Raw genomic sequence first — 13,344 nt, forward strand, 5'->3', positions numbered from 1 at the left:
TCTAATTTCGCATCTACCGTGAACATGGACCATTCCTGTTCCGTTGATGTGATATTCTTTCTCGACTGGACTTGAGCACTTGGAAATTAATTTTTCTTCCTTACAAGTCGAATACGCTCAAGAATTGGGTTGATTGAGCTTGATCCAAGTGGTTTTACATCCTGGGATGATGCGGACATTGCACGTTCTGGAGATATCTTCAGTTGACTTCAGAAGCAGCTTCATTTCGCAGTCTACTTTTTCTTGGACTTCCGCAGACTGGAATGGTATGTCGGGATGGCAAGACAAATCGTCCCCGATAGATTTGCAATTGTTGATATATTCAGAATCTGCTAGGTAGAATCTCCTCAAACCTGGATCGGTAATTAGGAACCTTTTTGATGGTAGTATCGTCAGTGTTTGAATTTTTCCATTGAGATTTTCTGGCTTTGGCAGTGGTCTCATTTCGTATGACAATAACGGAATTTTATGGAATAGGGGTAAGGTTACTATGATAAGTAGGTAACCTTTCGCCCTTGCTACCTTTACTGTAGACACAGCTGACAAGGTTGAAATATCCATTCGGTCAATTGGTTGAGGTGGATTCACATCCGGATGCTTCCTCATGATGTCAACGGTTGCTCGGTAGAGTTGTCTTGGTGATATAGCTTGTGGGGAAAGTCTGCCGGCCTTGGCTTCCTCTATGATAGTTTCAGCTTCCTTCAGGACTTGAAGATGGTTACTGGCGATCTCCTTTCGTTCATCCCCCAGCATCATGACTTTTATAAAATATGCGAGTTTACCCAAAGAATTATTGGTAGAATTCATAAAGTTCGTGGTAGCATCTGCGAGATTATTTAGATTGGACTGCATTTGCGCCTCGCTTTGGAGAATAGTATTGATCTCACTCTTGACAAGGTGAGTGGCGTTTTGTACTAGGTGCACCATTTCTGCATTGTCTTGATATAATTTATTGATCTCCTTGGTGATATGTTCTTCGTCTTCATAGTCCATGGTTCTAAACAGTTCTCGGGGAATTGTACTAACAAACCCGAACCATGGAACTCGTTGATTACGGTCAAACGGCGGAGTTTTGAATGTTGTTTCTTCAAGGAGCTGGTCCAAACGGATTTTAGCTTGGTGTATGGAGGTTTGTATTTCCGTTATCAGGTCCATCTTCAGATAGTGCATGCAGGACCCAGAGTCGATAATTTTGGTACAACCTAGGATGGTCGAGTGGAGATGATCCCACTCAAAGGGATACATATCGACCAATCCTCGGACATTAATGGAAGAAATGATGCACCAGTTTTCTTCTACCAGGTGAATCTTTTTAAACGGGTCATACAGTAGACCCGGGTTGTCTGCCAGTGGCTGGATGGTCAGGTCGTCCTTGGATTGACCCCTTTGGATGATGATGACCAGGAATATCAATAATTGTCTCATGATAGTGAGAGATTTGAGGATCTGAAACAGAGAACTTTATAAAGGTTTAGCCTTATGGTCAAAAGCAGGTTTAGCTTTATTAGGATTTACCAATTTGCGGTTCCCTTTGTCGTTCAGGTAGATCAGACTCCCAAATTCGTTAATTTCGACGATTTCATAGGGCCCGGTATAATAAACATCGAGTTTATTTTTCCGTGGTTCCTTTAGAACATAAATAAAGTCGCCTACCTTGAAGGTTTGGGCGTGTATGTGTCGATCGTAACGAATTTTGGAATCTTGTTTTGCCTTATTGAGACAATCAGCAACGATTTCTCTGACTTCTGACAGTCTACTCATAAGATCGGCGAGATAGTCGGAATAAGTTTCGATTCTGGAATAATCGGGGAACTGGGTTGGTAACCGAGCTCTTCGACCAAACATCAGCTCGAATAGAGTAAATTTCGTTGAAGTATGCACATTGGTATTGTAACTCAGCGCCGCGAGACTCACATATCGATCCCAGTTCGGATACTTATCTAAGATTACTCTTAGGAAATCTATCAGTGGTTGATGGCTCCTTTCTATAGAACCATTTGATTGGGGATGATAACCCGAAGTCGTTAATCTTTGGATTTTTAGGGCTTTCGCAAGTTGTTGTAGTATTTTAGAGGTAAATAAAGTACCTTTATCTGAGAGGATAACTCTCGGACAACCATAATAGCACATATAACGGTCTATAAGGGCTTCTGCCACTGTTGTTGATCGGATATCAGGTATCGGAATTGCTGTTACGGCTTTCGAAAAATTATCCTGAATAGTCAATATGTGGACATTCCCACTCCTGGTCATAGGAAGTTGTCCCACAGTATCAATAGAGATTTTCTCGAAGGGTTCGAAGGGAGATTCGGTTATCATCATGGGTTGTTTTGTTTTGATTCGGGTGAGTTTATTCTTCTGGCAGATTTCACATTTCCGGATGAATCTATAGATTCTTTCCTTCATACCTGGCCAGTAGAATCTCTCTCGAATTCGCCAGTAAGTTTTCACGACACCCTTGTGGCCCGCAATAGGGCTGCAGTGGTTTCCTTCAATGATTTTATCGTGTAACTCTTCGGTAGGAACTTTTATATTTCCTTCGCAAAGTGTTACCTCGATAGGACAGTCGCCCAATTCTTGTATGAGATAAGGCTTAATGTTTATATCATCGAATTCATCCCCCTGTTTCGCTATGCGGAATGTATAGATTTCGTGTTTGAACATGGACACCCTTAAATTCCGTAATCCTTTGATTAAATCATTTAAATCGATTTTCTCGAAATGATTTTTCTTGACAAAGACCGTGAAGATAAAGCACTGACCCAATTTTGTGATTAATCACCCATCTTTGGTTTGGCTGTCTTCAGATCTTCCTGATCGATGAAAGTGAGATCTCCTAACAATCGAGAAACTGGTTTCACCAATTCACAATCCAGGGACAGGAAATGTACCATGTGATCTCTCACATAAGTAATTCCATCTCGACTGTCCTTAAATTTGATTCGATTTTCAGGCAGTTTTCGAGGTCTATCAGACTCAGAGCTCGAGGAAGACGAAACTTTCGGTGGTGAATAGCGTTGATCACTCAGATCCTCCGCGATATCGGAGGAAGGGGGATCAAATACGCACCACGGAGCTTGATTCGGAAGTTTAGGAGGTAAATCTACATTCAACTCCGGCTCATCCCCCAGTTGTTCGTCAACAACTTCCGGCAGAGTCGTGTGGAGAGGGTCAGATTATTCGATCATTTGCAGAATTTCGATTTGGTGAATTTGGCTGCTGATTCTCATCCAACAAGGTATTTTCTTGTCCTAGATTTTTACTAGTAGATGTCACCTTGCGTTTGGGTGTCTCCACGTGAGCCATACTGGACGAGGCTGCAGGAACATCTTCGACGTTCAGAGTTTGGCAGGTAGAAGGCCTCGCGATGACTGGAGATGTATTGTCATCAGAACTTCCGATGTCCTTCCAATAAAAGCTTTTTGTATGATCGTCATAGTCAAGTTCCTTGCAATTTGCCTGCGCGGCTTTCAGTACCGTGTTCTCCCACATAGGGGTCGACGGACTTCTACCTGCGGTGAGGTATTTCTCTCGAATCTCTTTAACTCGCGGTGTCTGTGGAGTTGCAGGGGTTATTTCCACTTGGAATTCCGGTTCAGAGCAGCTGACTTCACTTGAATCTTTCTTTTCTTCTATATCTTGATTTTCACGAAGGAATTCCTTGTTACGTCCAACTAGTAGCTTGTACTGTGATGTTGGACAATTTATTATAATTTTTATTTTCGGCCCTAGTCTTTCAACCAATAGACCGGGATCACACTGAGTAATTATCTGGAAGGTTGGTTTTTAAATGAAAGATGTTGAATGTACGAATTTAACTACTATATATTATACAATTGAAAATTTTGATGATGTGAATACAATAAACTTGATATTAAAAGTATTAGGTGGCTAGTCCGCCAACTCTAATTTACAATAAAATGGTTACGATTAACTTGATTTCAAATACTAGAGAGGACTACAGAATCTTGAATACATTACGTTCTTTTATACATAAACTTAAAGATTACAGTACCTGAAGTTTTGGAGATCGGAGTATTTTTCTGGCGTACACTGAATTTACTATACTATACTATTCGCGGTTACAATTTTGTTGTGATGTAAACTTAATAATTTTAATTTAATTATACACTAGCTGAAACAATATTTACTAAACGCTAGCGATATAATTAATAAAATAAAGTGTGAAAACACTTGTACGATTAAATAAGACAATAAAGTGTGAGAACACTTGTAGAAAACTAGTACGGAACTAGTGTATAAGTTTGAGAACACTTGTACTTAAATTTTCTCATTCTTACTGACCCAGGACTGAGAACTGAGAGTAAAAACTCTGACTGCGAAAACTGCTACTCAGGAAAAACTCAAGACTACTTTTTTTATTTTGTGGCCCTTTTTATGTGTCTTGTTTGTTCTATTTTGTCTATTGTTTGGGGGAAAACTGTGTCCAATCGGAGCACAATTCCTTTGGGTCCTTTCCCTTTCCCTAGGATTTTCCGTTAGGGAAGTGGTAAAAGCCCACCCCGATGCGTGCCTATGTGTGTGCGCATCCACACATACACCCACATACACAATATTCTATAATATTGTAACTTATTTATAATAATAGAATTTATATTTATTTTATAAATTTTTTTTATGACTATTTACTTTTATTTATTTATCTAAATTTTTATTTATATTGTTTTAATTATTTACTTATATATAAATATTTTTTTTTTCTTTCATAATTTTATTTCTTTAAATTTTATGAATTTATTTATTTATGTAAAGAATTTTTTATTTATTCGAGTTTTATTAATTTATCCAATTATTTATGTAAAATTTCATTTTTACTCTTTTAATTTTTATTTATTTGAATTTTACGTTTACGTGGACACAAAACATTTTATCTACAAAAATGTACTTAAAAATTTAAGGGCTTATAAGATTATATCATTTATCTATTTTATTTATTTAACAATGAGTCATTGTTCAACTTTCAATTTCTCTTTTTAAATATTTTAAGTACACTTTTGCTGATAAGATATTTTGTTAATTTTTATGGAAAGCGTTTCCAAATGTTCTTTGGGCCTTCATTCTATTGTGACCCAAGGGGTCATTAAAAAAATGCATTCGATTGTTTGCTCTAGCATTTCTACGTGCTTCAGAGCAAACAAATTTACTAATTCTAAACATTTTTACTACTACATTATTTCTTATCACTCTAGGGTTATTAAAAAAAATAAAATCTGGTCGCCACGTAATTTTAATGAAAAAATAAAATTTAATATAAAAAGTTCAGCATCTGAGCTGGACGTAACATCCTCTTCTCCTTCTTCGTCAGACTCGTTCGAGTCTTCAGATTCGCCGTGTTCGTCTGATGAGTAGCCCTGCTCAAGATATTTCCTAACTTCCTTGGCTACTTCAGGGCTGACTACAGGCAGTGGATTGTAATAATCCTCTGGACGAATAGTACGATCCGCTTCTTCATCTGAAACGTTAATTCCTCGTTTTTTAAGGGCCTTATTGAAGCGTTCGAATGATTTTCTCAAATCTTCGCGCATTTGCTGTCGATTTATCGCTTCAGGAGTGTTTTCATCTCCCTGATCACTGGAACTCTTCTCTAATTCGTTGAGCAGATATTCTTCATTCATGAGTCGGACTGCTTCTTCTTCTTCCTCATCTGTTTCTTCCAGTTCTAGCCCGGTCTCTGGCCCAATCTCCATTTCCAGGTTGACTGGAGCCTGAGATACTGAGGATTGTCCTGGTTGGTTTATCTCGAAAACGTCATCTTCGATACTCTCTGAGACGTCAGGTTCGGTCGTACTTATTTCACAATAGTTTACATTTTTCCGGTTTTGCGACAGTTCTGTAGCCCGTCTCATTCGTAATCGGGATGCAATTGTATCACGAGGTTGTGGAGCGCTGTTAACCCGAGGTTTGTTTTTACTTCCAGGTTTTCTTTCTCGTTTTACCGCTGCTATGGCTTCTTCGTCAGGGCAAGAAATTTTCCTGAGTGGTAGCATCACTGCTTCCTCGACAGAATTTTGGGTTGAAGCCATTTCCTCTGGAGATCTACCTTCAGGATTGTAGGACAACCCTTCGGCATATTGTTCTGAGATTTTATGTCGAACTATAACCGGAAATTTATATTCACTTAGTTTGGATCTCCATTTAATTTGTCGTTCGGTGACAGTTTGGCTGTCTTTCAACCAAGACATACAAGGGCTGCTTGTATACAAGGTGAAAGGCTTACCATAAAGGTAAGGCCGAAATTGTTGCACCGCGTACAAGACCGCCAAACACTCTTTTTCATTGTGTGTGTATCTTGTCTCGGTCTCTTGCAAGACTCGGGACGTACAGGAGACAATTTTCTCAATATTTTCGTCGAAGTTTCCAGGCGTACGATCTTTGTTCTCCAGTTCCTGGCTCAAGATGCCTGAAATACCGACATCAGAAGAGCTAGTTGCCAATATAAAAGGTCGGTTGAAGTTCGGATAGGCAAGGAATGAATTTTCGCACAATGCGTTTTTAATATCATCGAAAGCCCTTTGCGAATCAACCGACCAGACGAACGGTTTAGTTTTCCTGGTAAGCTCAGTGATCGGTTTGGCTCTTTCAGCGAAAGTAGATAGACAGGGGGAGTTCTGGATCAGTTAGGGCAGGATGGACATGATCTGTTGTACCGACGGATGGTAAGTTATCGATTTATGATAATGGATCGACTGAGGGTAACTTATTGACTATTGATAAGATGTCGGCTGTTGGTGTGTTTATCTAGGGCCTTTTGACATCATTTTGACGATAATTGTACTTATTTGGGATCTTTTTGACGCTAATTGTCATTATTTCGAGGCTAAGTGACATTATTTTAACGCTAATTGACATCATTTTGTGTTTATCTGGGGCCATTTTACCGTCTGAGCTCATTTTTGAGCTCTTATCCACCATTTTGAGCTCATGTTATTATAGGTGGCGCCTCATATATATTTTGAGCGGGAATTTTCGAAAAAATGAATAATCAGTCCGTCATTTTGACATCTTCTTGACGTTAATTGATGCCATTTAAAGTTTTTATTCGCCATTTTGAGCTCTGATTCGCTATTTTGAATTAAATATTATGACCATGTCCGTCATTTTGAATTCTTATCCGCCATTTTGAGGTCATGTTATTATAGGTGGCGTTTCGTATATATTTTGAGCGGGGATTTTCGAAAAAATCAATGCTTGCGTTGGCCTTACAGTTGGTAGTTTTGAGCTCAGTCTGCCATTTGCCTTCTTGACCGCCATTTTATGTCTACTTCCGCCATTTTGAATGAAATATTATGCTTGTGTCCACCATTGTGAATTAAATATTATACCTATGTCAGCCATTTTGGATCAAATATTATACCTATGTCAGCCATTTTGAATCTAATATTATGCCCATGTCCGCCATTTTGGATCAAATATTATACCTATGTCCGCTATTTTGGATCAAATATTATGCCTATTCCTGCCATTGCGAATCTAATATTATACTCATTTCAGCCATTTTGAATCTAATATTATACCCATGTCCGCTATTTTGAATCAAATATTATGTCTATTTCAGTCATTTTGAATTAATTTTAAAACTTTCGAGCTTGTGTTTTCCTGAAGTTACTGAATGAATATGTGGCACATTCTCAAAAAATTATCATGCATTACTTAGAAATTGCAAGATTTTACAACATTATTGTTTAGCAACAACGAATATTCTTTATTAGCTATGGCTTAATTGATTCTATTTGTAGATGATGTCATCGAGTTTAATTTTAACTGCGTAGTAGATTGTTTATTTTTAGATGATGACTCACACGATTCTATTTTTAGATCATGACTCATACAGTTAAATTTTTAACTGCGTAATAGATGACATCAAACTCATCTCCACGCCATCTAGATCTTAGGTTATGTTGATACAATCTAGGAATTTTTTTGTCGAGATTCTAGGGAACTTTGTTATGTAAGGTTGGTACTTTGTTAATTTCTAGGGAATTTTTGCAAGTATCTAGGGAGTTTTTATTTCATAAGGTTGGTACTCATGAGTGCTAGAACTTTCTACTGCGCAGTTGATGAGTCACCCCCCCCCCCCCCCCCCACCTATAAAAGCACCGCACGAGAGCATACTTCACAAAAAAGAAGTACGAGTTCACTCAATGAAGTACGAATCTCTAACGATTTAAAAAAGTTTTTTGTGAGCGCATTTCAAAATATTTTTTAATAAACAATTTTTTAAGTGATTATTTGAACAATACATAACTAATTTAAGTGATTATTTGAACAATACATAAACAATTTAAGTGGTTATTTGAACAATATATAAATAATTAAAGTGTTTTAGTGATAAATTTTTAAATGAACAATCGTAGTGATTTTTTAAAAATTTATTTTTTACTAAACTAATTAATTTATATAAAAACTACTTAATAAACATTACTAGTGACAGACAATTTCAAGTGTAAATATAAACAGTGACTTTAGAGATGAACTTTTAAAAAATGGCACAAAACGATTTTATTGCGGCGCTTCAGCGTCCAGTAGATACAATAATTAAATCATTTAATGATTTACATGATCAGCCATTAGCTGAAGAACATTGTCAAAAGTGTTATCAAGTCTGCGCTGATACAATTGATTACTTCAATGAGATCTTGCTAGATCCGCAAATAAATGTTCAAGTCAGAAGAAGTGTACGAGCAAATATTGTACTTTTGCACTGGTATGCAGATCAATTTGCGCAATTGAGTGGAGAAGTAACTGGTGGTGACTTGCGTGCAAACCGACGTCTCATCAAGTGGCAAGATCTTGAAAACGCATTTTCTAATAACATTAAATCTGGATGTGTGGTGAATCAAGCTCACACAGATCTTCGTACTTTTCTTGATGATGCTGAAGACGTTATCATTGAAAAAGTTGAGAATATGCTCAGAGATGTTGCTGGGCTTAAAGTAAATGTTGAATTAATTTGTAAATTCAGAAATGTAAAAGCTGAAAATGTCATCGAAGAAACAAAGTCATTCAACACCAAGAGCCGAGAAATTTTACCCGCAACATCTCTTGCTACTTGGTATCAGGATCATGTCAACGATAAATTATTAAAGAAAGTCGAGGAATTCAATCAAAAGGATTCTGGGTGGAGTTTAACAAAAATCCACAGTTTAATCATTACAATGTCAAGATATGCGCCTCTTCAAGCTGGAGATTCAACATTTGTGGAACTACCCAAGGACATCCAGGCAAAAAAAGCAGTATTAAATATTCAAAATTTTGATGAACATTGTTTTCTCTGGAACATTGTAGCAGCATAACATCCAGCTAATATTAATCCTGCGAGAAAAATATCATATCCTCACTTCAGCTCTATATTAAAATATGAAGGTATAAAATTTCCAATCACTTTAAATGATATCCCGAAATTTGAAAAATTAAATAATTTATCAATTAATGTCTACGGTATCGAGTCAGAATTTTGCAATAAAAAATCCAATAAAAATACAATAATTCCTTTATATCGAAGTAAACTCATAAAGTCTGATAAAAAAGTTATTCATCTCTTAATGGTACAGCAGAATATTAAATTAAATATATCAGATTTTGATATTAAAAATTTTCAACCGAAATTTCACTTTGCTTTGATCAAAGATCTTTCACGGCTAGTTAAGTCTCAAATTTCCAAGGCAAACAGCAAATTATTTTTTTGTGATAGATGCTTGAATCATTTCAAATATGATTATTCGTATGAAAATCACAAAGCTGATTGTTTTAAAATGAATAAAGTCCATATGATATTTCCAAAGGGAAAAGATCAAATTTTAAAATTCAAAAACTACCGATATAAAGACACGGTACCGTTTGTTGTATATGCGGACTTGGAATGTACACTAGAAACGTTATCCCCATAGTTTTTCACAATTTATCCGGTTATGATTCACACTTTTTAATTAAAAGTTTAGCTACATTAATTAAAGGTGATGTAACTTTACTACCAATAAATAAAGAAAAATATATATCATTCACAAAATCGATTGAAAATACTTCAGTGACATTACGATTTATAGACTCATTCAGATTTATGGCATCCAGCCTTGAAAAATTAGCTTCATATCTTGGTGATGATGAAAAGCTTATAACGAAACTTCATTATCCTGATCCTAATCAATTTAAATTAGTTACGCGCAAAGGCATATTTCCATATGAATATATTTCAAGTATTGACAAACTTGATGACAAACAATTGCCTGATCAAGTATCATTCTTCTCAAAGCTAACAAATGAAAGTGTCTCTGATGAGGATTATTTTTTTGCTCAGCTAGTCTGGAATAAATTTAACATCAAAACACTGGGAGAGTACTCAGATTTATATCTTAAAACTGATGTACTTCTTCTTGCAGATGTCTTTGAAAATTTTAGACGTAGCTGCTTTGAAACTTATAATCTTGATCCATTACACTACTATACTGCTCCCGGTCTGTCTAATGATGCAATGTTAAAATACACTGGTGTGGAAATTCAGCTTCTTACTGATCCTGAAATGGTACTTTTTATCGAGAAAGGTATCAGAGGTGGGGTATCTCAGTGTACAAACCGATATGCTGCTGCAAATAATCGGTACATGGGTGAAGACTTTGATCCAAGCAAAGCTGAATCATATTTAATGTACTATGATGTAAATAACTTGTATGGTGCAGCAATGAGTATGTCACTGCCGACGGGTTCATTTGAATGGGTTGAAAATGTTGATGATGATGTAAATAAATTTTTAAATGATAAGGATAGTGTAGGATATATATTAGAAGTAGACTTAGAGTATCCTGAGGAGTTACATGAACTCCATAAAGATTTACCGCTGTTTCCAGAACACTTTGTACCACCAGGATCCAAACACTCGAAATTATCAACAACTTTGTATGATAAAAAAAATTATATAATACATTATAAAAATTTAAAACAATGTCTTGAATTAGGATTAAAATTAACAAAAATCCACAGAGTACTACAGTTCAAACAATCACCTTGGCTCAAAAGTTATATTGATAAAAACACTGACTGTAGAAAATTAGCAAAAAATGAGTTTAAAAAAAATTTTTATAAGCTAATGGACAACGCTGTATTTGGTAAGACTATGGAAAATGTAAGAAAGCACAAAGATGTGCAATTAAAAACCGAATAGGGGGGGGGGGGTAGATATGGTGTCAAAGAATTGATATGTAAGCCAAATTTCCATAGTCTTACCATGTTTGATAAAGATATGGTAATTATTGAGATGAGAAAAGTTAAAGTCTGTTTCAATAAACCTATTTATGTCGGCTTTTGTATTTTAGATTTATCTAAAACATTTATTTACGATTTTCATTATAATTATGTAAAAAAAGAACTTTAAAAATGATGAGTCCAAATTAATGTATACTGACACAGACAGTCTCATCTATCATTTCACTGTACCAGATATCTATAAAATTATCAAACGTGATATCTCAAAGTTTGACACCTCTGACTACCCCGCTGATAATGTATATAATATGCCATTAGCTAATAAAAAAATCCTGGGTCTAATGAAGGATGAAAATAATGGTGAAATCATGACTGAATTCACTGGACTCAGGGCTAAATTATATGCATTCAAGACTTATAAGATTGAAAAATCTAAAAAACGAGCAAAGGGAGTCAAGGGTCCTACTTTGAGGACAATCACGTTTGATGATTTCAAGCAATGTTTAGATAATCATGTTACGTTTTCTAAAAAACAATATTTAATTAAATCAAACGAGCATAATGTGAGGACAATTGCGCAAAATAAAATTGCATTAAGCTGGGCTGATGATAAGCGCCAGCTCATTGACGACAATCATGACACCCTACCATGGGGCTATAAAAATAAGAAAATTATTGTAGATGATGATGATGAGATAATAATTAAAAAAAGAAAACTTATGTAAATAGTTGTAAATAAATATATGATTGTAAAATTAGTTTTAAGGTAGGGAAAAAAAAGTTATGAGTGAAAGATTTAGATGACTTTCTGTAAATATCATGAACAATCAAACAATAATAATAATTATTCATGTGCACTTAATAATGTAAAAAATGTTGAAAGATTGGTTATAAACATTCAATAAAAAAATTTTTTAATTTACAATTATAATTTTTTATTTTAAACCTATGATAGATTAAGTTATCCATAAAAAATAATTAATTTAATTATTAATATATCTTTAAGTTTGAAAGAAAATCGATTGATTTGAAGAGAAACAATATATATATATATATATATATATATATATATATATATCAGGTAATTGTAATATTTTGAATTGAAAATTTCTACCGCCAAAAGTAATAATATTTTTTAATATATTCTAAGTTTAAAACGAATTGCTTAATTGATTTGAAGACAAAAATATTTGTTAGGTATGTATAATTATTAAGTTTAAAATTTTTTCGTTCATAAGTTTAATTTATTCAAATTTAAAAATTTTACCGCCATTATCGATCACTAGTATCGATGCGTGATATTAGTCTATCCCAGTAGAGGTCACCTCGATAGATATAACCTATCCCGCGCGTAAATAACAATCAATTTTTATTCTATATATGATTGATTGATTCTTAAAAATAATGATCAATATCGCATCAGAATATGTATTCAATTGTATTTATTTTGAATTTTTCACCACCATAAGTATAATTGTTTATTAACTTTTTTTTTTTTTTTTTTTAATATATTATAAGTTTAAAACGAATTGCTTGATTGATTTGAAGAAAAATTTATTTGTTAGGTATGTATAATTATTAAGTTTAAAATTTTTTCGTTCATAAGTTTAATTTATTCAAATTTAAAAATTTTACCGCCATTATCGATCACTAGTATCGATATGTTATATTAGTCTATCTCAGTAGAGGTCGCCTCGGTAGATATAACCTTTCCCGCGCGTAAATAACAATCAATTTTTATTCTATATATGATTGATTGATTCTTAAAAATAATGTTCAATATCGCATCAGGATATGTATTTGATTGTATTTTTGATACAAAGTGTATCAAAAAATATTTACTGTCATTTTTACGTTATAACTTGCCGGTAGCAATACAACTACGTCATGGTGTAAATGGACGAATCAGGACTCAAGTTTTAGGCTTTATGCATTCTCATTGGTTGTCCAAATTAGACACAGACAATTATTTATTTAAGGAGATAAAAATCTCTCAACTTAAATCTCAAAAAAGTCTAGACACTTCTGATGCCAACCACGGATTTTTACATATGTTGTAAGTATCGGTTTTTATTAATTAACTATACTTCAATTATTAACTATCTTATTATTTATCTATTGAATAAT

The sequence above is a fragment of the Microplitis demolitor genome, chromosome 2 (genome assembly GCF_026212275.2).
Source record: "Microplitis demolitor isolate Queensland-Clemson2020A chromosome 2, iyMicDemo2.1a, whole genome shotgun sequence".
In the NCBI taxonomy this organism is placed as follows: domain Eukaryota; kingdom Metazoa; phylum Arthropoda; class Insecta; order Hymenoptera; family Braconidae; genus Microplitis; species Microplitis demolitor.